General features: G+C 45.6%; 1 long non-coding RNA gene across 1 annotated transcript in view; it reads left to right on the top strand.

The window, feature by feature from the left end:
- Positions 1-26105, top strand: part of LOC126957264 (uncharacterized) — a 325970-nt gene that overhangs the window by 45359 nt on the left and 254506 nt on the right. Inside the window, exon 2 of the long non-coding RNA XR_007726701.1 lies at positions 18513-18602. This is a non-coding gene — a long non-coding RNA (uncharacterized LOC126957264). The remainder of the gene's footprint in view (positions 1-18512; positions 18603-26105) is intronic.

The raw sequence follows: 26105 nt of genomic DNA, 5'->3' as shown, positions 1-26105 counted from the left end.
TGCATTTTTATTTCTCTTAGGTCAATCCCTAGGAGTGGGATTTCTAAGTCATATGGTAAGTATATGTTTAACTTTATCAGAAACTGCCAAACTGTTTTGTAAAGTGCCTGAAAAATCGCATCCTCAATAGCAATCTATGAAAGTTCCGTTTGCTCCCATGTCCTTACCAACATTTAATATTGTCAATCTTTTACATTTTAGCCATTGAGGGGGATATGTAGTGCTATATACAAAGCTGATTACTGCAGCTTTATAAGAAGTTTTGAAATAATCGTTTAATTTTTTAAAATCAAAATTGTTTACACTTCCCCCTATTTTTTTTTTGAGACAGAGTCTCTGTCACCCAGGCTGGAGTACAGTGTGATGATCTTGGCTCACTGCAACCTCTGACTCCCGGTTCAAGTGATTCTCTTGCCTCAGCCTCCCGAGTAGCTAGGATTACAGGCACACACCACCACACCAGGCTAATTTTTGCATTTTTAGTAGAGATGGGGTTTCGCCAGGTTGGCCAGGCTGGTCTCAGACTCTTGACCTCAAGTGATCCACCTGCCTTGGCCTCCCAAAGTGCTGGGATTACAGGCATGAGCGGCTGCACCCAGCCCTCTACTTTTTAATATAAGTATCTAAATCTGCCATCTTGCTACTTGTTTTCTATTTGTCTCATCTGTGTTTTGTTGTTCCTTTTTTCTTTTTCTGCATTCTTTTTTTTATTATAATTTTTTTTAATGTTTTAAGTTGACTTATTTATTTATTTATTTTATTTTATTTTATTTTATTTTGAGACGGAGTCTCACTCTGTAGCCCAGGCTGGAGTGCAGTGGCCGGATCTCAGCTCACTGCAAGCTCCGCCTCCTGGGTTCACGCCATTCTCCTGCCTCAGCCTCCTTAGTAGCTGGGACTACAGGCGCTCGCCACCTCGCCCGGCTAGTTTTTTTTTTTTTTTTTTTGTATTTTTAATAGAGACGGGGTTTCATCGTGTTAGCCAGGATGGTCTCGATCTCCTGACCTCGTGATCCGCCCGTCTCGGCCTCCCAAAGTGCTGGGATTACAGGCTTGAGCCACCGCGCCCGGCCTATTTATTTATTTTGAGACGCAAGGCTGGAGTACAGTGGCACGATCTTGGCTCACTGCAACCTCTGCTTCCCGGGTTCAAGTGATTCTCCTGCCTCAGCCTCACGAGTAGCTGGGATTACAGGTGACTGCCACGACTCCTGGCTAGTTTTTTGTATTTTTAGTAGAGACAGGGTTTCACCATGTTGTCCAGGATGGTCTCGAACTCCTGACCTTGTGATTCACCTGCCTCAGCCTCCCAAAGTGCTGGGATTACAGGCGTGAGCCACTGCGCCCGGCCTTTCTCTGCAGTCTTTTTTTTTTTTTTTTTTTTTGAGACGGAGTCTCACGCTGTTGCCCAGGCTGGAGTGCAGTGGCGCGATCTCGGCTCACTGCAAGCTCCGCCTCCTGGGTTCACGCCATTCTCCTGCCTCAGCCTCCTGAGTAGCTGGGACTACAGGCGCCCGCCACCGCGCCCGGCTAATTTTTTGTATTTTTAGTAGAGACGGGGTTTCACTGTGGTCTCGATCTCCTGACCTTGTGATCCGCCCGCCTCGGCCTCCCAAAGTGCTGGGATTACAGGCTTGAGCCACCGCGCCCGGCCTCTGCATTCTTTTAGATTAAGTGCTTTAATATTATTTCTTAGAAACTTTATTGAGGAATAATTTACATACCATAAAATTCTTCCATCTTAAATATACAATTTGGCCAGGTGCAGTGGCTCATACTTGTAATCCCAGCACTTTGGGAAGCTGAAGTGGGAGGATTGCTTGAGCCCAGGAGCTCAAGGCCAGCCTGGGCAACATAGTGAGACCCCTGTCTCTACAAAAAAACATTTTTAAAAAATTAGCCAGGCATGTTGATGTGTGCCTGTGGTCCTAGCTACTTGGAAGGCTGAGGTGGGAGGATCGCCTGAGTCCAGGAGGTTGAGGCTGCAGTGAACCAAGATTGCACCACTGCACTGCAGCCTGGGAAACAGTGCGAGACCCTGTCTCTAAAAAATATATATATATATATATATATATATACACATATACACACACACGCACATTTTCCCCTTGTTTAGCATATAATCAATAAATATAACCATCCTTAGTCCAGTAGCCCAAGTTGCTGCTCTGCCTATGGAGTAGCCATTTTTTATTCCTTTACTTTCCTAATAAACTGGCTTTCACTTAAAAATAATAAAAAAAAAAAAAGACATTTTGTGGAGAAGAAGGGTAGGTATAGCTACAGGGAGAGTGGAAAGTTGAGGGAAGGTGATTATTTTTAGGATGGGTCATTTTAGTATAGGTTTAGAGGAAGGAGTCAGAAAACACAGACTGATGAAACAGGAGGGAGAGAGAAGGAGATACTGTGAAGTTCCCAGAGTTTGCAGGAGGAGTTGGTTCTGGGGTCTCAGTGAAGATTAAAAAATAATGGCAAAAACCACAATTACTTTTGCACCTACCAAATGATTTGTATATAAATAATTATAAATATGTAATGATTTATATATAAATCATTAAATTATAAATTTCATGATTTTCAGTAAATTTACAAAATTGTGCGATGATCACAACAATCCAGTTTTAGAATGTTTCTGTCACCCCAAAAAGATCCCTCATGCCCATTTGTAGTCAATATGATTCTATTTTATCCCCTTTATTGGTTTAATTAGCTATACCTCATTTTATTTTTTTTGGAGGTTCTTTTGGGGTTTACAGTGTACATCTTGAACTTAGTGCCGTCTGTCTTCAATTAATAAGTCATTTAACGTTTGTCATAAGAACCTTGCAACAGTATATTTCCACCCCTTCTCCTTCCTAGCCTTTGTGCTCTTCTTGTCACTCATTTTATTTTTATTTCCACATGTGCTATAAACCCCTCAAAACATTGTTGCTATTTTCCCTTTGAACGACCAAATCTCAAGGTTTTTTGTTTGTTTGTTTGTTTTTTTGAGACGGAGTCTCACTCTCTCACCAGGCTGGAGTGTAGTGGTGTGATCTTGGCTCACTTCAACCTACACCTCCCAGGTTCAAACTATTCTCCTTTCTCAGCCTTTTGAATAGCTGGGACTACAGGCACATGCCACCACACCTGGCTAATTTTTATATTTTTAGTAGAGATGGGGTTTCACCATGTTGGCCAGGATGGTCTTGATCTCTTGACCTCATGATCCGCCCACCTTGGCCTCCCGAAGTGTTGGGATTACAGGCATGAGCCACCACCCAAGATTTTCAAAAGGGAGAAGAAAAGGTATTTTGTATTTCCTGACCTATTTTTCGTTTCTAGCACTCTTCATTCCTTTGTGTAGATCCACATTTCCATTTGGTATCATTAGCCTTCTGCCTGAAAGACTTCCTTCAACATTTCTAATAGTGGTGGTCTGTTGGTGATGAATTCTTCCTATGTTTAAAATGCCTTTATTTCACTTCTGGTTTTGAAAAATATTTTTGCTGGGTCTAGGTTAACTGTTTTTTTCCCTTTCAGTACTTTAAAGATACCACTGTCTTCCGAGTTGTATTGGTTATGACAAGGAGTCTACTGTCAATCTTTATTTCCCTTTGTTTTTTTCTCTACTTTAAAAATTTTCTCTTTATCACTAGTTATAAACAATGTGATTATCATATGCCTTGGTGTAGTCTTCTTTATGTTTCTTCTGTTTGAGATTTGTTAAGCTTATTGCACTTATGAGTTTCTAGTTTTCCTCAAATTTGGAAAAATTTTGGCTGTTACTTCTTCAGATATATTTCATGCCCCCTATTCGTGTCCTGGTTTTTGTGCTCCAATTATATTAGCCTGCTTGACATTGTCCCACAGCTCACGGATGTGCTGTTCATTGTTTTTAGTTTCTTTTTCTTCTGTCAGTGTTTTTACTGACAGATGGTTTCAATTCATTAACCTTTTTTTCTGCAGTATCTAATGTCTTAATCTCATCCAGTGTATTTTACATCTCAGACATTCTATTTTTCACCTCTGGAAGTTTGATTCATAACTTTTTTTTGCCTTCCATGTCTCTCCTTAACATGCTCATGCTTTCCTTTAGTTTTCTTGAACTTACATAGTTAGAATGCTGTTTTAATGTTTTCATATACTAATTGTGTCATCTGCGGCATCTCGGTGTCTATTCCTCAGTAGGGGTTATGTTTTCCTACTTTGTGCATGCCTGTCAACTTTTGATTGGATGCTAAATATTGTGAAGTCTACGTTGTGGAGTGCTGGGGTGCTTTGCATTCCCATAAACTTTGTTGGACTTTGTTCTGGGATGCAGCGGGATACAGCTGTGTTGCTTGGAATTAATCTGATCCTTTGAGTCTTGCTTTTCAACTTTGTGAGGCTGAGTCTAGAACAGAACTTAGTCCAAGTCTGGAGTTGACAAACTATGGCCCACAGGCAAGCTGCCAGTATTGGTAAATAAAATCTTATTGGAACATGGCCACACCCATTTGTTTACATGTTGTCTAGTGCTGCTTTTATACTTCAGCAGCAGAATTGGGTTGCTGTAGCAGCAGTGGCTGTTATGAACCACAAGCCTAAAAAATGTTGTATCTGGTCCTTTAAGAAAAAGGTGGCCGGGCGCGGTGGCCGAGGCGGTTGGATCATGAGGTCAGGAGATCGAGACCATCCTGGCTGACATGGTGAAACCCTGTCCCTACTAAAAATACAAAAAATTAGCCAGGTGTGGTGGCGGGCGCCTGTAGTCCCAGCTACTCCCGGGAGCTGGAGCTTGCAGTGAGCCAAGATCGTGCCACTGCACTCCAGCCTGGGCGACAGAGCCAGACTCTGTCTCAAAAAAAAAAAAAAAAAAAAAAAAAAGAAAAAAGAAAAAGGTTGCCTGGCCGAGCTTGGAGGCCCATGCCTATAATCCCAGCACTTGGGGAGGCCAAGGCAGGTGGATCACTTGGAGTCAGGAGTTTGAGACCAGCCTGACCAACATGCAAAACCTGCTCCATGTATTAGAAGGTCTTTCCCCTTTGATTGGTTAGAACATGAACTACCCTTGGCCATGTCTGAGCTCTGGGAATTATTCCACCTACTTTATTCCTCTTTGCACTGTGGCCTGGAAACTCTATCCAGACAGTGAGCTGGGGTGCTCTCAGGGCTCACCTAATTTGTTTTCTTTTCTCAGGGGATCATTGTCTTGTGCTTTGTCTAAAAACTTGTCCAGTGTTGGCCGGGCACGGTGGCTCATGCCTGTAATCCCAGCACTTTGGGAGGCTGAGGTGGGCTGATCACGAGGTCAGGAGATTGAGACCATCCTGGCTAACAGCTAACACTGTGAAACCCCGTCTCTACTAAAAATACAAAAAATTAGCCGGGGATGATGGCGGGTGCCTGTAATCCCAGCTACTTGGGAGGCTGAGGCAGGAGAATAGCGTGAACCCAGGAGGTGGAGCTTGCAGTGAGCCGAGATCACACCACTGCACTCCAGCCTGGGCGACAGAGCGAGACTCCGTCTCAAAAAAAGAAAAAATAAATAAAAAACTTGTCCAATGTCTAAAAACTATTGTTTCATAAATTGCGTGTCTTTTCTAGTTATTTAAGGTAGGAGAATAAATCACCCTCTGTTATTCCATTATGGCTGAAAGCTAACATTCCTTACTTTTTTTTTTTTTTTAACTTTTTGTCCTCTTCTGATTACAAAAGTGGTATGTGTTCCTAACCTACTGGCTTCTCTGCCACAGTGGAGCTGATTGGCCACCCCAGCTTTTTGCAGTTACTCCACTTTTTTTTTGAGACAGTCTGGCTCTGTCACCCAGGCTGGAGTGCAATGGCACAATCTCCGCTCAATGCAACCTTCGCCTCCCGGGTTAAGCGATTCTCCTGCCTCAGCCTCCCAATCAGCTGCTATAGGTGTACGCCACCATGCACCACTAATTTTTGTGTTTTTTAATAGAGACAGGGTTTCACCATGTTGGCCAGGCTGATCTCGAAATCCTGACCTCAGGTGATCTCCCTGCGTTGGCCTCCCAAAGTGCTGGGGTTACCGGTGTGAGCCACTGCAACCGGCCACTTCTATGATATGTTTTCTATCACCCCACTTTCATGATATCTCTTCCATCTGCGATCTCTTTATCTGTTCTTTGTTGCTTTCGTCCGCCTTAAGGATATCAAGTAGTAATAATCCCGGTTTCTCACCATTCCTCCATTCTCCTGTAGCTTCAACCACCATGTGAATGGGGATCCTTAGGGATTTAAAGTATACTTTTTAGTTGTTCAGTCCTAGATTGAAATCTTGGTTGTACTATTTAGTATGACATGGGCAGACTCAGGTTTTCTGGCATTAAGAATAATCTCTGGGCCGGGCGCGGTGGCTCAAGCCTGTAATCCCAGCACTTTGGGAGGCCGAGACGGGTGGATCACGAGGTCAGGAGATCGAGACCATCCTGGCTAACACGGTGAAACCCCGTCTCTACTAAAAAAATACAAAAAAATAGCCGGGCGAGGTGGTGGGCGCCTGTAGTCCCAGATACTCGGGAGGCTGAGGCAGGAGAATGGCGTGAACCCGGGAGGCGGAGCTTGCAGTGAGCTGAGATCCGGCCACTGCACTCCAGCCTGGGCGACAGAGCGAGACTCCGTCTCAAAAAAAAAAAAAAAAAAAAAAAAAAAAAAAAAAAGAATCTCTAACATTTTTGTGCTCTTAATTCATACCTGGGCTGGGCACAGTGGCTCATGCCTGTAATCCCAGCAATTTGGGGGGCCAAGGTGGGGGATCACCTGAGGTCAGGAGTTGGAGACCAGCCTCGCCAACATGGTGAAACCCCGTCTCTACTAAAAATACAAAAAATTAGCAGGGTGTGGTGGCAGATGCCTCTAATCCAAGCTACTCAGGAGACTGAGGCAGGAGAAGCGCTTGAACCCGGGAGGCAGAGGTTGCAGTGAGTCAAGATGGCACCATTGCACTCCAGCCTGGACAAACAAGAGCCAAACTCTGTCTCAAAAACAAAAAACAAACAAACAAACAAAAGCCATACCTGATGATGGGCTCTGTACATCACACATACCTGTAATCTTCCACAGCAACTCTATGAGGGAGGTACTTTTGTTATTCCTAGTTTATAATGGAGAAAACCGAGATTCAAATAGGTTACTTGGCTCAGGTGGACAAGCTAGAATTTGGACCCAGGATTTTCTGATGAGACCGGCTGACCAGCTATCCTTTCTCCCTAAGATCTTCTCCATCTGATCTTCTGTTTGGGTGCTGAAAGCCCTGCTTGCTGGGAAACCCCTCAGAACTGGAAAAACTGGGGTAGTTGACCAGCACAGTAAATTGCCCTGCTCTGCCTGGATCGCTTCCCTGTACCCATTTCATATTTTGTATAATTTAAACTCTAAATGCATGTTGAGTAGTTTGTATAGTGCCTGACACACAGTAAGCACTTAAAAGTGCAAGCTGGGCCGGGCGTGGTGGCTCAAGCCTGTAATCCCAGCACTTTGGGAGGCCGAGACGGGCGGATCACGAGGTCAGGAGATCGAGACCATCCTGGCTAACACGGTGAAACCCCATCTCTACTAAAAAATACAAAAAACTAGCCGGGCGAGGTGGCGGGCGCCTGTAGTCCCAGCTACTCGGGAGGCTGAGTCAGGAGAATGGCGTAAACCCGCGAGGCGGAGCTTGCAGTGAGCTGAGATGCGGTCACTGCACTCCAGCCCAGGCAACAAAGCGAGACTCCGTCTCAAAAAAAAAAAAAAAAAAAAAAAAAAAGTGCAAGCTGTTATTACTGCTCCTGTTTCTAAGCCTTCTGAATACAAGTGGTGGACATTCGTTAGTCTTTCTGATGATCCAATATCTGAACATCATTTCTCTGTGTTGGGAATCTTCCGCCTTATGGGGCCGAACGCACTTCCCACTCCAGAGTAATCCTTCCCACGCTGGCCGCGAGAACGCAGGCATGTGGCTCAGGCCCCACCTGTCAGAAGCCCCTGCTCTGATCCTGATTAGAAGCGGGGCCCACACACATCTCTCCTGGTGAGGATGACAGTGGTAGGATTCTGGAAGCAGAGCCCAAGCCAGGGCTGTGAGCTAGAGTTAGTTTCCAGTGGTCTCAACAAGGGGCTCCTCACTGGCTGAGGTCTGGAATGAATTTGATGTTTGCTCCTGGCTATAAAGGGGGGAACCTTGGTTATCTGGCTGTTCTGGAAATTACAAGAATTGCCAGATATCCTCTAGCAATTTCCTCTTGTGTTTGAATTAGCCTGAGTTGCTTTCGTTTCTCTACAACCGAGTGCACTGATTGATACATATACCATCTGGATACTGTGGGCACTTCAAACTTAATGCATCCCAAATAGAACTCATTGCCTTTCCTCAGAGACTGCCATCTCTCGTATTCTTCATCACAAGCACAGCTCCTCAGCATTTGCTGGATTTATGAAATTAGAAACTATAGTCACCTTCAACTCCTCCTTCCTAAACCCCCAGCCCTCACCATTTACCAAGAAAGTGTCGACCCTTTCTGGGTTTCCCTCTCTCTCTTCTCTGCTGTTGCCTTCACCCAGGCCCTCTTGCCTTGAACATGGCACAGCCTCAGATCTGGTCATCTTTTTGCCGTTCTCCTGCAGAGATGAAGAGCAGGAAACAGAGAAGGTCCAGTGTCACTTATGATGGCCAAAGATGAGGACAAAATAGAAAAGGAGGTGGATGAGGGTGGATTCAAACTGGAGAAATTAATGCTTGGGATGGAAGAGATGAAAAACCTTTTTAAAGGGGAAAGAGTAAAAGATACAGCTGATCAGCTGGGCATGGTGGCTCATGCCTGTAATCCCAGCACTTTGGGAGGCCGAGGCGTGTGGATCACCTAAGGTCATGAGTTCAAGACCAGCCTGGCCAACAGAGTGAAACACCGTCTCTACTAAAAACACGAAAAAGTTAGCCGGGCATGGTGGTGGGCGCCTGTAGTCCCAGCTACTCGGGAGGCTGAGGCAGGAGAATGGCGTGAACCTGAGAGGGAGGCGGAGCTTGCAGTGAGCTGAGATTGCGCCACTGCACTCCAGCCTGGGTGACAGAGCAAGACTCCATCTCAAAAACAAACAAACAAAAAAAAACAAAAAAAAACAAACAAAAAGCTGTTCCTCTTTATTCACAGTAGCCATATTTGCACATTCACCTACTTGCTAACATTTACTTGTAACTCCAAGAATCAATATTTGTAGTGCTTTTGTGGACATGATGGGAGCAGAACAAAGTTTGAGTCACTCAGTGCATGTGGTGCCAGCTGAGTTGGAACAACGTGACACTCTGCCTTCACTGTTCAGCCCTCATACTGTGGTCAAGTGTCCTCTTAGTGTTCTGTGTGTGCTATGTTTTTCACATTTTTGTGCTTTTGTTAGCGATTTTGTTGTTCTTTTTTTATTTTTCAAAAAATTTTAAGAGACAGGATCTCCCCTTTTTGCCCAGGCTGATGTGAAATGCAGTAGTGTGATCGTAGCTCACTGTAACCTTGGACACCTGGCCTCAACAATCCTCCTGCCTCGGCCTCCCGCAGTTCTGGGACTACAGGTGCATACCACCACTCCTGGCCTTGATTTTGCTGTTTAAATGGCCTCCAGGCATTGTGCTGTCTAGTGTTCCCAAGCTCCAGAAGGCTGTGATGTGCCTTGCAAACAAAATACATGTGTTAGATAAGCTTTGTTTAGGCTTGAGTTTTAGTGCTGCTGGCTGAGTTCAGTGTTATTGAATCAAAAATATGTATTAAGTGAGTTGTCTTTAAACAGAAATGTACATAAAGCACATCGATGTATTGATCAGTGGCCAAAAAATGTTGATCAGTTTGGCTAGAGGCTTTAAGAAACCGCCCTCTGTATTTCCCTTGGGAGCAATGGTTTAGTATTTGCCAATGCAGTGTTTGCAGTGACTTTACGGAACTACTGCGAGTTATGAGAATTGACTGCGTACTGGTGCTCATATTCAGCCCCTTGATCCTGAATGTGCTTAATTTGGAAAAGGGGAAGTGGTTCATTGCACCCTCAAGTTAACACTTCTGAGAAATGTATTAGTTAGAAGTTAAGCAGAGGAGCAACACCAGTAGGAGATACATGTTTTAATAAATATATGACAAGGAATTGGCTTACATAATTGTGCGGCTTGGCTAAGTAAGCCTGAAACCCACAGGGCATACTATCAGGAAGGAAGAATCACATAGGCAATGCTGAAGTTTGACCACAGGCAGCCAAATAGGGAACATCCGGTGAAGGAAAAGCAATTGTGGATCCACCTGCTGTTGGAATCTCTTTTACCAGGAAAAGTTCAGTCCCTTTTAATGGCTCACCTGATTGAGTTTGGCCCATCGAATATAATCTCCCTAGATTAGAGTCAACTGATTAGGGCCTTTAATCACATCTATAAAATGCCTTCACAGCAGCACCTAGGTTAGGATTTGATTGAATAACTAGGAGAAGGTGTGTGTCGCAAAAAGGTTGCTGCCCATGTATTTAGTCACATAGACACATCTAAAGATCACTGCAATGATACATCAAATGTAGATTTTAGGATGGGTGTGGTGGCTCACAACTGTAATCCCAGCACTTTGGGAGGCCAAGCTGGGAGGATTGCTTGAGCCCAGGAGTTCAGGACAATCCTAAGCAACATAGTGAAACCCTGTCTCTCTAAAAAATACAAAAATTAGTCAAGTGTGGTGGCACGTGCCTGTAGTCCCAGCTACTTGGGAGGCTGAGGTGGGAGGATGATTGAGCCTGGGAGGTTGAGTGCAGTGATCATGCCACTGCACTCCAGCCTGGGCAACGGAGCAAGATGCTGTCTCAAAAAACAATGTAGGTTTTAATGCAAGTTATTTTGTTTCTATAAGTTTGAATGATGAGTTCTGCATAAGTAAAGTCACATGATTTCACTTGGCTGTCTTCTGATCAACTGAGATTTCATTACTTCTCCCTTCTTTCGTAGGACCAGGCACCATTCCGAGTTTCTTCTATAAACCAGGTACTCTGACCCTCCTCATTTTACAAGTAGAGACACTGGAGCATTGGGAAGTTAACTATCTCTACTAAGTGATGAAGCCAGGATTTGAATCCTGGTAGTCTAGAGCCAGAACTTGTGTTCTTAATCTTCATGCTATTCTGAGTCTCAATATGACATGAAAAAAGTCATTTCTATCAAGACCCCTTCATGTTTTAGGTAGGCAGGTCTGCATGAGAAGCACATGAGAACTCGTGCAGTTCTTGGTTGTCTGGTAGCACAGGGGAGCATATATTCTTGTTAAAGACATTAGTGTCTCTTTCAGTGCTGGAATCTTAGGCTCTACTTCTAGAACCCCAGTCCCTCTGGCCCTTTTCTTGGACCATGTACCACCTAAAGTCCCTTGAATCATTTAAACCTTGAAGTCATACAGATTCCCCACTTGCCCCACACTCATGCCTTCTTCCACAAAGTCATGCAGATTTGTGTCCTGAGGCTTTAATTAACTCTCCTGGCCAGGTTAGACCTTCCCAAAGAACTTTATTATTTGGTTCTGCTCCATCGCCCATTAATTTATTCATTCATTCATGTATTCATGTATGCAAGCAACCCAATGTTTGAGTATTTACTATGTGCCAGGTACCATGCTAGGTACTGGGGATATAGTCATTAATAGGATAGACAGCTCTCAGCACGTTGAAAGTGGTTATAATCCCATGTCCCACAGAAAAAGTCTGGGGAGTAGGATCACCTGCTGATGTGGTTTGGATTTATATTCCTGCCCAAATCTTGTCGAATTGTAATCCCCGGTGTTGGAGGAGGGGTTTGATGGGAGGTGGTTGGATCATTGGCGTAGATTTCCCCCTTGCTGTTCTCATGATAGTAAGTTCTCATGAGATCTGGTTATTTAAAAGTGTGTAGCACCTCCCCCTTCACCTTCTTCCTCCTTCTCCAACCAAGGCGTGCCTGCTTCTCCACTTTCTACCATGATTTTAAGTTTCCAGAGGCCTCCCTAGACATGCTTCTCATACAGCCTGTAGAACTGTGAGTCAGTTGAACCTCTTTTCTTTATAAATTACCCAGTCTCAGGTAGTTCTTTATAGCAGTGCAAGAATGGACTAATACCCCTGTCAAACAGGAAAGCAGGCCCACAATGCCTTGCATGCTGCCTTTCTTTCTGATTCGGCAGGTATTTGCAGAAGTGTGTGTTTTCTCCTATACAAGTGAATGTATTAAAATAATTTTACATCAGTAAAAGCCCCTCTTCACCAGCCTCCTTGTTTTTTTCACCCCTTCCCCTTTCCACTGTCATAGGAATCCTTGGGGGGTCTCTTCACCAGCCAGAAACCTCTGTGGCCAGTGGTGCCATCTGCCTGAGTATTACTTGTACCCACTGGATTCATTCTGCCTACTCGGCCTGGCAGGCTGCGCTTGGCTCACAATAATGGACTGGATCCCACACCTGCCAAGGGTGAGCCAGGTGCAGAGCAGTGAGGGTGTGTGGGTGAGCAAGTGTGGGGTCTGGCCACTGTGCACAGCCAGGCACACTGGCTGCTGTGGCAAGGCAGGCACCTCCAGGCACCAACACAGGTGTTGGCTGTGTGTGAGGCTGTGGCTGGACCAGATGTACTGCATGCAGCTTCTGCTGTGGGCGCCTGCATCTTGATGAGGGGAACATGGTGGCACCCAGAAGCTTGTAAACACCAGGAACCACAGAACCCTAAAGAGGGTGTCACAGTCCTGGCTCAGGAAATGCTAAGTCTGGGCTCCCCAAAGGGCTGCAGGTCTTTTCTCCTTCTTGTCATCTGCAATGTCGTGAGCAGGGGGCATGTTCCAGCCCTATTTGTGTTACAACTCTTTTAGTCCTGTTATTTGGCAGGTCCCGAGTTCTTGTCCCATATCTAGGCAGAGTGAGGTACATGTACAACTGGAGGGTGAGCATGGCAGAGAGGAGCTTCACTGGGCAGCAGAACAGTTCTCAGGAGACCTGAAATGGGAAGCTTCCATCCATAGGCAGGTCATCATGACAAGTGTACAGCTCTCAGTGGAGAGGAGACCTGTAGTGGGTAGCTCCTCTCTGCAGGTTGGGGATGTCCTGACAAGTTCATTCAGCTGTCTGCTGAGAGGAGACCGGCAGTGGGTAGCTCCTCTCTGCAGACAGGTCCTCCTGCTTCTGTCAAAGTCTGGCTGAGTTTGGGGTTTTTATGGGCTTCAGAAGGGAGGAAGTGCATGCTGATTGGTCCTTGGGTAGCCATGAGCAGGCCTGGAAAAAGCACCGTAAGAGGCTGGGCATGGTGGCTCATGCCTGTAATCCCAGCACTTTGGGAGGCCGAGGCGGGCTGATCGCGAAGTCAGGAGATCGAGACCATCCTGGCTAACATAGTGAAAGCCCGTCTCTACTGAAAATACAAAAAAAAAAAAAAAAAAAAAATGTGCAGGACGTGGTGGCAGGCACCTGTAGTCCCAGCTACTCAGGAAGCTGAGGCAGGAGAATGGCGTGAACCCAGGAGGCGGAGCTTGCAGTGAGCTGAGATCACACCACTGCACTCCAGCCTGGGTGACAGAGTGAGACTCCATCTCAAAAAAAAAAAAAAAAAGGCACCATAAGTTCTCACTCCAGTCTGCAGAACCGGCAGCCTGGCCCCCAGGCCATCCCTGGCCTGAAGGTGGGGTTTCACTGGGTACCCACCTTTTTTTGGCTGGGAACCTGTCTGCCTCCTGCTGCCGTCCGTGATGCCCAGGCTGTTCATGCTGAGGGGTGCCTGTAGGCCCTTGCCAAGCAGCCCTCACAACCCACTCAGCGTCCCTCCTGTGCTCATCGGCACCCAAAGTCCAGAGGGGGCTGCGGCAACAGAGGGCTGGCGTGTCAGCACTACCCCAAATGTGCTGGGTTGTGACAGTGTCTGGGTTTGGCTTCAGCTTCACTCTGAAATTGGTGCAGGTGCTGGGAGTGAGGACAGGCCAGGCAGCGGGAGTAGGCACTTCTGAGCCTGCAGGGGAAAGGAGCCTTCCGAGGCCCCCAAGAGTGCAGAGATGCCCAGGTCCACAGCTGTGGCTGGGTGGCTGCAGCTGCACCTGGGAGGGTGGGGCTCCCACCCCTCCAACTCGGAAGGGGTTGGAGCTCCTGCCTGTTCCTGGCTTCCACCGACTCTGTGAAGTGCACAGCCCTGGCTGCATCTCCCTCACTGCAGCCAGTGTCATGGCAGTGGCCGTTCCAGACAGGCCACTGTTGCTGTCACCACTCTCTACTCCATCAGACTTTATTCATTTAGGGTATACCTTTCCAGATCTTTCTTCCATGCATTTATAAACAAATATGAATATATTTTGTTCAAAAAGAATTTATAATGGTACACAATATTCCATAAATGCTAATTGGTGGATGGAATCATTTTCACATGTGTTTCTCTCCAGTTTGCTTGCTACCTTCCAGGTAGAGTGGCTAGGCATATTAGGAAAGTAATGTCTCTGAATTCCTGATTTTTCCCATCAGCCATGTTGACTAGATGTGGCCGTAAGAGTTTGCTGTGTTAGTCAACTCAGGCTGCCATAACAAAACATTATTAAGTTGTGTGGCTAAAAGAATAGAACTTTATTTCTCATGGTTCTGAAGCCTGGGAAGTCCAGCATGGTCAGTTTCTGGTGAGGGCTCTCTTCCTGGCTTGCAGACAGCCACCTTCTTGCTGTGTCCTCACATGATGGAGAAAGAGAGAATTCAATCTCTCTCTCTTTTTTTTTAATAAAGACACCAGTCCTATTGAATTAGGACCTCATCCTTATGGTTTCATTTAACTTCAGTTACCTCTTAAAGACCCTATCACCTAATAGTCATTTTAGGGGTTAGGACTTCAACATGTAGATTTTGGGGAGACACGACTCAGTCCACAGCATTGTCCATGATGTCTGTACATGCCTCAGGGCAACCATATACATAGTGGGGCTGCTCCAATTCATCTAGTTCAGGGCTCTGCCCCCAGTGGGCACTCTTTAGGTTTGTTGACACATGTTCTTCTTAGATTAGAACTGCTCCTTGCCCTGTGACTTGAGATAAGCTGAGGGCCTCCCAATGGCCTCCATCCCTAGCATTCCATTTGAATTAGTGGAAATTTCAACTACCACTTTGTGAATGGTTCCAGGTGTACAGGCTTGGGGAGACCAAGATAGCTGGAAAACCAAGCTTAAATGTTAAATCAAGCTTGGGGTGGAGGGCAGTTACCATCACCTAAGGATCTAGGAAGAACATATCATCATGGGATGACTCAGGACTGTTAAAAATAGGGGGATAGGCCTATGTCTTGATGGATTAAGTGGCACGCCAAAGCCAGTTAATTAACCTCACACTTCAGCTCAAATCTTGGTTAGTTTTAAAGGCTCAGAAGGACAAAGAAGCATACAGAAAAACATATGGAGTCCCCACAGAGTTACTGAGAAGAGAGAACTGTTCACTGGGAGATTTGAGGGCTAATTAAGAAGGGGATTTCAAAGAAGAAAACTGTCAAGTGGCCACATAGGATTCTGTCGTGGGGATTCTGAGTCACTGGGATGCTGTGAGACATATTTCTGTTGTGGTTTAGATGCCAGGATGAGAGTGTGAAGCAGGGCTTTGGGGTAGATGGAATTGGAGGATGTTTGTGGAAGAAATATTGGGAGGGAAATGAGCTCCTGGCTTGATGTGGCATGAATACTTGCAAGACACGTCAAACATGAAGACTGCATATGTTATCTAGAAATGAAATGTCATTCTGTCAACTGAAATGACAGAACCATGTGTCAAGTGGGACGGCAGAGTAGATCTGCAAAAACCAGAAGGTTGGTTGAGAGTGGGCAGAGGACCAGGACTGTGAGGCTAGTAACCTGCTTTCATTGTGGGGTGAGTTCCATCAGCCATGAATGTGGATTAGGGACAATTGTTCAGCTTGAGAAGTTCATATCTGGTAGCTACACTGTGGAAAATCACTGTGTTTCATCAGGCAGTGGGAAAAGAAGGTGCCAGAATGGTTATAATCCTAGACTTTGCAATCAGACAACCTCCAGGACTTTCTGGAGGCTAGTTATAATTTCTCCAAGCCTCAGTTTCCTTATCTGTAAAGGTACTGATATGATTTGACTGTGTCCCCACCCAAATCTCATCTTGAATTGTAGTTCCCATAATCCCCACACGTCATGGGAGGGACCCAGTGGGAGGTAATTGAATCATGGGGGCAGTTACCCCTATGCTTTTCTCGTGATAGTGAGTTCTCATGAGATCTGATGGTTTTGTAAAGGGCTTTTCCTCCTTTGCTGGGCACTTTTCCTTCCTGCCACCATGTGAAGAAGGACGTGTTGGCTTCCTCTTCCAACATGATTGTAAGTTTCCTGAGGCTTCCCCAGTCACGCAGAACTGTTAGTCAATTAAACCTCTTTTATAAATTACCCAGTCTTGGGCATGAGAATGGGCCAATACAAGTACCTACCTGTTAGGGCTGTCAAAAGGACTAAATGAGGCCAAGTGCAGTGACTCACACCTATAATCCCAGCACTTTGGGAGGCTTAGACAGGAGAATGGCTTGAGCCCAGGAGTTCGAGACTAGCCTGGGCCACATAAAAGACCTTGTCTCTACAAAAAAATAAAAAAATTCACCTGGCACAGTGGCATGTGCCTGTGATCCCAGCTACTTGGGAGGCTCAGGTGAGAGAATCATCTGAGTTCAGGAGGTCGAGGCTGCAGTGAGCCATGATCACACCACTGTACTGCAGCCTGGGCAACAGTGAGACCCTGTCTTAAAAAAAAAGAACTACATGAAGAAATGCCTGGAAAGGGCTTGGATCATGGTAAATGCTTAAGAAATGTTAGTTATAATTATCACAGTTAAGCAATATAATTTGTGTCCTCATAACAAGGAAGAACATTCAGTTTCTTGTGTCAGAAAGAATAGACAGTGAAGAAGGAAATAAACAGAACACAGGTGCACCTAAATGGATTTTGGCCAAAGTCATGCAGAAAGGAGCCTAGGAGAGTTTTCAAGCTATGTTAGAAGTGTTTATCAAGTTCGGAAGGGAGATTGAGTAATATGGGTCTGGGATGGTTGAAAGGGAGGAAAAAAAGAAAGTGAATTTTATATCCCTGTTATCTTGACTGTCAGTAGCCCGTGTAAAGCACCCATTGTGTGCAGTGTGCCCCATTAGATATAGGATTGCACAGATATAGATGAGCGGACTTCTCTTCACATGGAGTTGACCATACATGTTGTCATGATCAGTAAAGCAAGTGTAGCGATGACGTAAGACCTGAATACAGCAAATGGGCAGGATCACAAATCTAGCACAGGCCTGACTGTATCCAGCTGAAGGCACATCACCTCAGGGACTTCATATATCTCTCTGATATCTTGCATACCCACTTCTTATACTGTACTTTTCTAGATGCTCTAGGAAATTTGCAATCTTATCCCTGATTTTTGTGATGTTTTGGAAGGTAACTGGGGAGCCTATTCAGGAAGTTTTGATAATAGTCCCAAATGGGGACAGTGGGATTGGAGAACAGAGAGCAGGTGCAGAAGCTGGCGATACTGCATTGGTAAAATCAGCAGGACCCGGCAAGAATGAGGGATAAAGGGGCACGTGCTGCAGTTCTAGCCTGGGCAACCACAAAGTCCTATTTGCAGAGCTTGGGGGATACTGGAGGAACCTGGACGAGGGGTTCTCATGTTTTATAGTGTTTAGGAGTCAACTTTGGAGATTGTTAATGCAGATTCCTAGGATTCACCACAAGCCTGCTGAATCTGAATCTCTAAAGTAGACTTGGAAATCTGCCTTTTTAGCAGGTACCCCAGAGGATTCTGATGCAGGTGGTCTGCAGATCACGCCTTGAAAAATGCTGGTCTAGGGAAAATAAACGTCTTAGCTTTGGTCCTTCAGAAAGCAGAGTCGGAGGCAAGGACCCTGGTGCTAAAACTTCATCTGGGAGGTGAAATCCCAGGGTAAGGGTGTGTGGGGCACAGGGAGAGACAATGGGATACATGAATTTATTTCCTTTTCTTTTTTTCTGCTGGCTACCATTTCAAAATAAGCCATGAAGGATCAAGCAGGTCACTCAGCATGTAGGGCTCTTCCAGGTAATTTACGGGAGGAATCCGGCCTCAGCATAGCGGGAGAAAGAAGGAAACAGGAATCCGCCTCTCTCCCACTCTACCCCTGCTCCTGTTTCTCATTGGTAAAGTGCTCCATAGGGGCTCAGGGTTGTATCAGCCACCCTCTCAGTGGCCTCTCAGGAAGCCGCACCTCAGACCATTAGGGGTAGAGGGGCACCCAGGACAGATGGGATCCTGGCCTAGAGAGGAAAGAAGAAGGAAGCAGTGCAGGACATCTGAGAAGGTACACAGACTTGTTTCCAAAGAGAGTAAAGAAGTGAGGCTGGGAAAGGTAGATTTTTTTCAGTTCTATAATTAATTACAGTTTTGAAGTTGAATAAGGAAGATTTCTAGGGAACTTGTCTAAATGGAGTTATATTAACAATGGGAATAAGAAAGGAAGCCTAGAATTTGTACCCATCGTACACTTTCTTTAAATTTTTCTTTATTTGTATCAGAACAACTTCCAGTAAAAGAAGGCACTGAGGATTAAATGCTACGTGGGAGCAGTTGCTGATTTTTGCAATGGGAGGCTGCATAGATTCAAGGTATCCCTTGTTTATTTTATATCTTGAATTAACTTTCCACCTTCCCAGTCCAAAGTTCTAATAAAAGGTTTCACTTGGACTAGAGAGCAAATGAGCTTGTGACTGTCATCCAAAATCACACAGCTTTTTCTCTGAAGACCTGTAAGTTCCTAAGACACTCTAAAAGGAATATAAAAATAGTAATTGTAATTCTTAAGGAGTGCCAATTGCATACTGGATTCCAGAGAGTAATAACTCCGCTTAATGTTTACATGAAGCTTTCCCTCTGTGTGTTACCAGAACTTGGCTAACATTATATGCTGTCAAATGGCATTAATCTGTCGCAGAAATAGGGGGAATTTAGTCACAGGAAGTTTAAATAACTGATCATGTCCTACAAGGCGTTGGCGAGAAATGGACAATTAGACTTACTTTCCACTACCATCCTGAACTATGTAAAAATATCTTGGGTGGCTGTGAGATCTGATTCTAGGAAGAAATATCCCTTGGCTCTCTTAAAGATGTTGATAACTCAGTTGTGAGAAATTGATTTTAGGGGGGTGTGTGTGTGTGTCTGCCTGGGGACAGGATGCAAACAAAATAGCTGTTTTTAATGCAGTTGAACTGTGTGTGAGGATAGGTTAAAGGATGGGTGACGACAGGTAGGCAATTCATGGTTTGCAGTAGAAGTTAAAGGATGGAGAAGGGAACAATGTGTAGGTTCCTAAGTGCCTATAGGTAATGTGGATCAAGAAGTAAAGAAAGGTTTTGAGCAAAAAAGGAAAAGGCAAAATGGAGAATAGAAAGAAATGAGAAGATAGTGTTAAGCAAAGAAACAGAAGGAAGGAGAGACAAACTGCTGTAGGAGGTCAAAATAATCCATTCAGGGAATTATTGGAAGAGATACATGCCATATAAAAAGAAAAGCAGGCGGGGCATGGTGGCTCACACCTTAATCCCAGCACTTTGGGAGGCTGATATGGGTGGATCACCTGAGGTCAGGAGTTTGAGATCAGCCTGGCCAACATGGTGAAAACCCGTCTCTACTAAAAATACAAAAATTAGCCGGGCATGGAGGTATGTGCCTGTAATCCCAGTTACTCAGGAGTCTGAGGCATGAGAATAGCTAGAACCCACGAGGAAGAGGTTGCACTGAGCTGAGATCTCAGCACTGAGCTCCAGCCTGGGTGACAGAGTGAGATACTGTCAAAAAAAAAGAAATGAAAAAAAAAAAAAAAAAAATGCAGGCTGCTTACTAGCTGCATGTTTGAGAGAGATGTTGGTTATTGGTGACTGGGTCTGTAATGTTCAGGCAAAAAGGTTTTATTGAGCAACAGCCTCATACAAGGCATTGAGGCAGCAAGGGGAAGAAGAGTTTGCTTCTTGCTTACTACATGCCATCCTTCCTCCCTGGACCTCCAGGTACAGATCCACTTAGAGAAAGAAAGTCAGCAATGGTGGTTGAACAGGATGCGTTGTCCCCAAGGTCTCTTCCACCTCTAGAATTCTTTGATTCTGGCCGAGGTCTCTATGGCTCCACAAAGGCTGTAGCAAGTGTGTTCTTGGTAGGCTGGATCTCTGTTAGGTTCAACAGTTGTTGTTTTAACTTCTGCCTCCCTTATTGCTACCAGATCTTATTGCTACCAGATAGGATGATTTTAGTTGCAGATGGACAGAAAACCTAACTGAAGCCAGCTTAAGCATAAGAGGAATTCATTGGCTTAGAATACCGAAAAGTTGTGAGTGGATTCATTCAGCAATAGCTTAATCCGGGACCTCAGATGCTATTCCAGTGCTCGTGTGTGTGTGTGTGTGTGTGTCTCCTCCCTTTCCGTGAGTGTCTCCATTTTCAGGTCTGCTCTTCCCTATGGCAGCAAGATGACTGCCACAGCTCCAGTCATCACCTTTCAATCCCCAAATTGCACAGAGAAACATCTACCCAAGTGTGAGCTCCCACACACATCCTGAGAGTCATGCTGATTGTATTGTTTCAGGGCGAACACTTATCCTTGAACCAAACACTCTGGCCAGAGGGATTAAAATGATCAGTACCGGGCCACATGCTCCTCCCTGGAGCCCGAGGTATAGCCCTGCCTGAGCCTTGAGCATTGGGGAGTCTGGGATGACATAACTAGGAGACAGGGAAATGGATTCTGGGGAGCCAAAAATTAGTACTGTGAAACCTGGGAAGAGACATGAGGTTCTGATCCAAAAAACAACAGGAAAAGGCCAGAGGGGCAAGAAAGAATCCTGATCCAGAGATGGCCCCAGGATTGAATGACAGGTCCAGAGTGGCAGCTCACTGCCCGCTCAGGGTGCCCTTTGTTCCGGGCACTGAATCAGGGATTTTGGATGACCCTGGTACATAGTTACTTCCAGGAGATTACAGGAGGGGAAATACTCCACTTCCTGTTTAGGATTACACTCTCAACCCTCCCCTCCCACACAAGCCATATGTTCATTCTTAGCCTCAGCATCCAGCCAGAAAAGCCCTTTGTGTTTTCTTGGCAAAACTGGAGCCCAGTAATTAAAGTCCATATGCAAAGCTGCTCCCTCCAGCCCACACTGAAGTCTTTTAATTAGTATGTAATTGGTCAGAGAGGTACTATCAAATAGCTCCCAGTCTGGCCGGCTGGAAATGCAGTGTTTGAAAAGTCCCAGACCAGAGAGGGATAATAAATGCTTTAAGTCCCATCTGTTGGAATGATTTGTTTAAGGTATAAATCGCTGTTCTGTTACTATTTTTAACAATTCTGCTTGTAGCATTTCTTCAAATATGGTAACAACTACCAGAGCATTTATTGAAGGTAGGAATATGAGTAAATGAACTAGAAGAAGGCTGAGCAAATCCATGTTTTCCCTTCAGATAAATTCCTATAATGCAGTGGAGGTGGGGAGAGAAAGAGGTGAGTTGGGCATTTGGTTAACTATTTGTGGTCTTCACAATGAAGAGCTCCTGTCGCCCATTAACCTTGCCCCAAACACGGTGTGTGTGAGAATCTGGTGATGTGAGGAAAGACTTTGAATGCACCTTGGTAGACAAGGGTCAGCAGTTGCAGAGAAGCAAAAGGAACAAGCTGGAAAGCGGACACTTCATTGCCCTCTAGAAGCCATGGCGGTTCAGAGTGAAGCTGAAATAAGGTTTGAGAAGCAGTGGTCTAGGGCATGGGTCCCCAGACCCTGGGCTGCAGACCCTGTTGGGAACCGGGCACACAGCAGAAAATGAGCAGTGGGTAGGTGAACATTAACACCTGTGCCCCGCCTCCAGTCAGATCACCAGTGGCATTAGATTCTTGTGGGATCGGAACCCTGTTGTGAGCTGCTCATACAAGGGATCTAGGTTGTGCTCCTTATGAGAATCTAATGCCTGATGATCTGTCACTGTCTCCCATCACCGCCAGATGGAACCATCTAGTTGCAGGAAAACAAGCTCAGGGATCCTATTGATTCTGTATTATGGTGAGTTGTATAATTATTTCATTAATATGTTACAATGTAATAATGATAGAAATAAGGTGCTCAATAAATGTAATGCACTTGAATCGTCTCAAAACCATCCCCCTGACCCCCTGGACCTTGGAAAAATTCTCTTTCACAAAACTGGCCCTTGGTGCCAAAAAGGTTGGGGACCACTGGTTTGGGGATCTTTAAAATTCCATCCCACTCTGACAACACAGGTCAATATTGATGCTATTGATGCTATTATTATTCTTTTTTTTTTTTTTGAGACGGAATCTTGCTCTCTCACCCAGGCTGGAGTGCAGTGGCACGATCTCAGCTCACTGCAAGCTCCGCCTCCCAGGTTCATGCCATTCTCCTGCCTCAGTCTCCCGAGTAGCTGGGACTACAGGTGCCCGCCACTGTGCCCAGCTAATTTTTTGTATTTTTATTAGAGACGGGGTTTCGCCACGTTAGCCAGGATGGTCTTGATCTCCTGAACTCGTGATCTGCCCGCCTCAGCCTCCCAGAGTGCTGGGATTTCAGGCGTGAGCCACTGTGCCCAGCCTATTATTCTTATAGTAGTAGTGATAATATGATAATAATAACAGTGACACCATCATCATCGCGGCTGCCAGCTTTTACTGCATGCTCATTATGTGCCCGGCACTGTGCTCAGTGTTTTACATGAATTGTCTCATCTGAGCTTCACACCCAACTCTGAGGTTGCCACTATTGCTCTGCCTGTTTCATAGATGAGGTCACTGATGGGTTTACTAACTTGCTCAAGGTCACCAGATGGTAAGTGGCAGAGCTGGCATGTAACTCTCCCTGGCCATCTGACTCAGAGCCTGGGTTCTTACCCACTACGCTTGCCACCTTCTGCCCAGCATCGCGGAGTACCTGGGTTTTGCTTGACGAAAATGCCGTGGAATCAGGAAGCTGGTGGAGGGAATATGGCTGAGCCCCTTCCAGGTTCTTTTTGTTCAGTTAGCCTTTTGGGCAAACCTGTAGGAAAAACTTAAATTTTAGGACAAAAAAATTCAAACTCATAGAAACAGTAGAAAAGCATTTGCCAGGGGCTGGGTGGGGGGCAGGGGGTATGGGGAGATGTTGGTCAAAGGGTACAAACTTTCAGTCATAGGATGAACAGATTCTGAGGCACTGATGTACAGCCTGATGTGACTATAGTTAATCATACTGTATTGTATACTTGAAATGTGCCGAGAGTAAACCTTAAACCTCATCAAAAAAAAAAAAAAAAAAAAAAAAAAAGGTGATGGATATGTTAATTAATTTGATTGAGGTAATCAATTTACAATAGATACATATATTAAATCATTATACTCTTTAAATATATACAATTTTAACGGTTATACCTCAATAAAGCTGAAAAAGATAAAACCAAAAACAACGAGGTTTAGAAGCAGAGATGGCTATGTGACACGGCTCTCTAGGAGAACGAGTCTGAGGTCTCCCTCAGCACCTTACCTTCCCAGCTGGTCCCTTCTCGGTGTGGAATTGAGGAAGCGTTGCCACAGCCCACAGGTGCGGGTGAGAATGTGCGCCTGTGTTGAGGAGGCTGGGGGAGGTGGATGGAGCATTCGGCTCCACAGCCTTGGATGCACAGCCTTGTGGAGTCTTTCTCACTCTGCTTTTGTGTGGCCGGACCCCTAAGCACTGGACTCCTGTTCCCTCCAGGGACCTCTCTCTCCTGCTGTCTCCTCACTCTCTGCTTCTGAGGGTAAGAGATGGGGCCTATTTTTGCCCTGTCTGCCCTCCTTCCCAGGAGGCTGAGAAATAACTTGAACTGAGGCCTGCCCCATTGAGAGAAGAAAGCCTGACGGTTCTTTTTTTGCTCCCTTGTCATATTGTCTGTCTGTTCATTCATTCCCGTTAATTCCCTCCAGTGTCCGCCCTTTCTTTCCTTCGACCGGAGAGGACTTGGGGCGTGGCCTAGGTTTACTCCGTTCTAGGCACTGGGTCTGTTGCCCCATTTGTCTTGCTTGTTCTTCTCCTTGCTAGTGTGTTGTGGTGGCTGGCTCTGGGTGGAGGCACAGACTTGGGTCTGGGGTTGAACATTCAAGAACACCCCTCGGGGCACTCAAGCCTTGCTAGCTCCAGTGAGGGAGCTCACAGCCCAGCCAATGTTGCTGGGGTTCTACTCGGAGCCAGAGGCCAACCAGCCAGTAATAAGCTGTTGCTTTGCCTTGCTCTGTCCTCCTTGCACCCCCTTCCCTCGGGACCTCATGGGGAAGGGTGGCTGATGTGTGGCAGGATTTGGGTTATCTGTGTCCTGGCCAGTCCCTTCATGACGCCATGTTACTCTCACTCCTGCAGACTATGTGTGCCTATGAGTGATGAGCAGACTTTGTTCTGCAAGTGGGGTCCAGATGGAAAATGATGGGAAGAACCATGCTAATGTCATGATGCATGGAACAGGAAAGCCACTGATGTAGATGAAAGCATTTGTGTAAAGTTGCCTGGAAGCCTGGAAAGGGAGGGGAGCCGCGGGAATCGATGAGAAAGGGAAGTCAGAAGGCCTGGCTTCTAGATGGAAGTCCTGTTTGAAGGGAAAATTAGTGATGGCTTAAAATACCGTGTTTAACATGAATTAAAGGGGATTTCGACTAGAATCTGGAGTAAATCTTATTTGTCTGACACTTAAATCCTCGCTTCTAGAATACCCTCTCCTTGCAAAATAACAGTATTTCAGGTTTTGGTTATAATGCTGTATGAATAGATCTTAGTTTCGAAGAGCAATTGATCAGCCCCATATGAGAGTTATTTACAGTACCTTTCCTTTTTGTAACGTCTGAAACAAAGGTTGGTTTTGTAAAAAGTCTTCGTAGCATTCTTGACAAAACTAAGAGCCTTGCCTGATGGCACCACTACATGCAGTTTGGTTTGTAATCAGGGACGGTTCCAGCATGCAGAGATTCAGAGTGGGTTTCTTTGTGGCTTGTCTGCACCTGCCGGAGATCTGGTGCACCTATTAAACCTACAAGGCAGCTATTAGCCACCAACTGACACCAAGATTATAGGTTAAACTCTGAATTGGTTTAAACGGTGTCATGTGTCCACCAGGGCAGAGAGCAAGGTGGGGGGCATGTGTTTGGCAAATGATAGGAAGTTGCTCCAGCCTGGGGAGGAAAGTCTGTTTGTTAGCAATGGTCACACACAAAGAGGAGCAGGGTTGGGGTGGGCTTGTTGGAAAAGCCTTGAACCTGGAGTCAGAGAGACCCAAGTGTTGAATCCTGACTGTGTAACCCTGGTAAGCCTCAGTTTGTCATCTTGAAAATGTGAATGATAGGCCGGGTGCGGTGGCTCACGCCTGTAATCCCAGCACTTTGGGAGGCCGAGGTGGGTGGATCACGAGGTCAGGAAATCGAGACCATCCTGGCTAACATGGTGAAACCCCATCTCTACTAAAAATACAAAAAAATTAGCCGGGCGTGGTGGCGGGCGCCTGTAGTCCCAGCTACTCAGGAGGCTGAGGCAGGAGAATGGTGTGAACCTGGGAAGCGGAGCTTGCCGTGAGCTTAGATGGCGCCACTGCAGTCCAGCCTGGGCGACAGAGCGAGACTCCGTTTCAAAAAAAGAAAGAAAATGGGAATGATAATACGTGATTTACAAAACAGAATTCAATGAATTTGAATTCACACAATTCTTGCTGATATTAATGCAAAAAAGTTGGCTGGACATAGTGCCTCACACCTGTAATCCCAGCACTTTGAGAGGTTGAGGCAGGCGGATCTCCTGAGGCCACGAGTTCAAAACCAGCCTAGCCATCATGGCAAAACCTCATCTCTACTAAAAATACAAAAATCGGCTGGACATGGTGGTGCTCTTCTTTAATCCCACCTACTCCAGAGGCTGAGCACAAGAATCACTTGAACCCGGGAGGCGGAGGTTGCAATGAGCTGAGATTGTGCCACTGCATTCCAGCCTGGGTGATAGAGCAAGATTCTGTCTGGAAAAAAAAAAAAAGCTACAACGAGCTGCCTTAGTAGAAAAATAGCAGCAGCAGCATTGAAAAGAGAATTTTGTGTAAGTCTCCAGCCTGCTGAATAGGGTAATTGAGAG

The sequence above is a fragment of the Macaca thibetana genome, chromosome 6 (genome assembly GCF_024542745.1).
Source record: "Macaca thibetana thibetana isolate TM-01 chromosome 6, ASM2454274v1, whole genome shotgun sequence".
NCBI classification, from domain to species: Eukaryota; Metazoa; Chordata; class Mammalia; order Primates; family Cercopithecidae; genus Macaca; species Macaca thibetana.
This window is presented reverse-complemented; position numbering and strand designations above follow the sequence as displayed.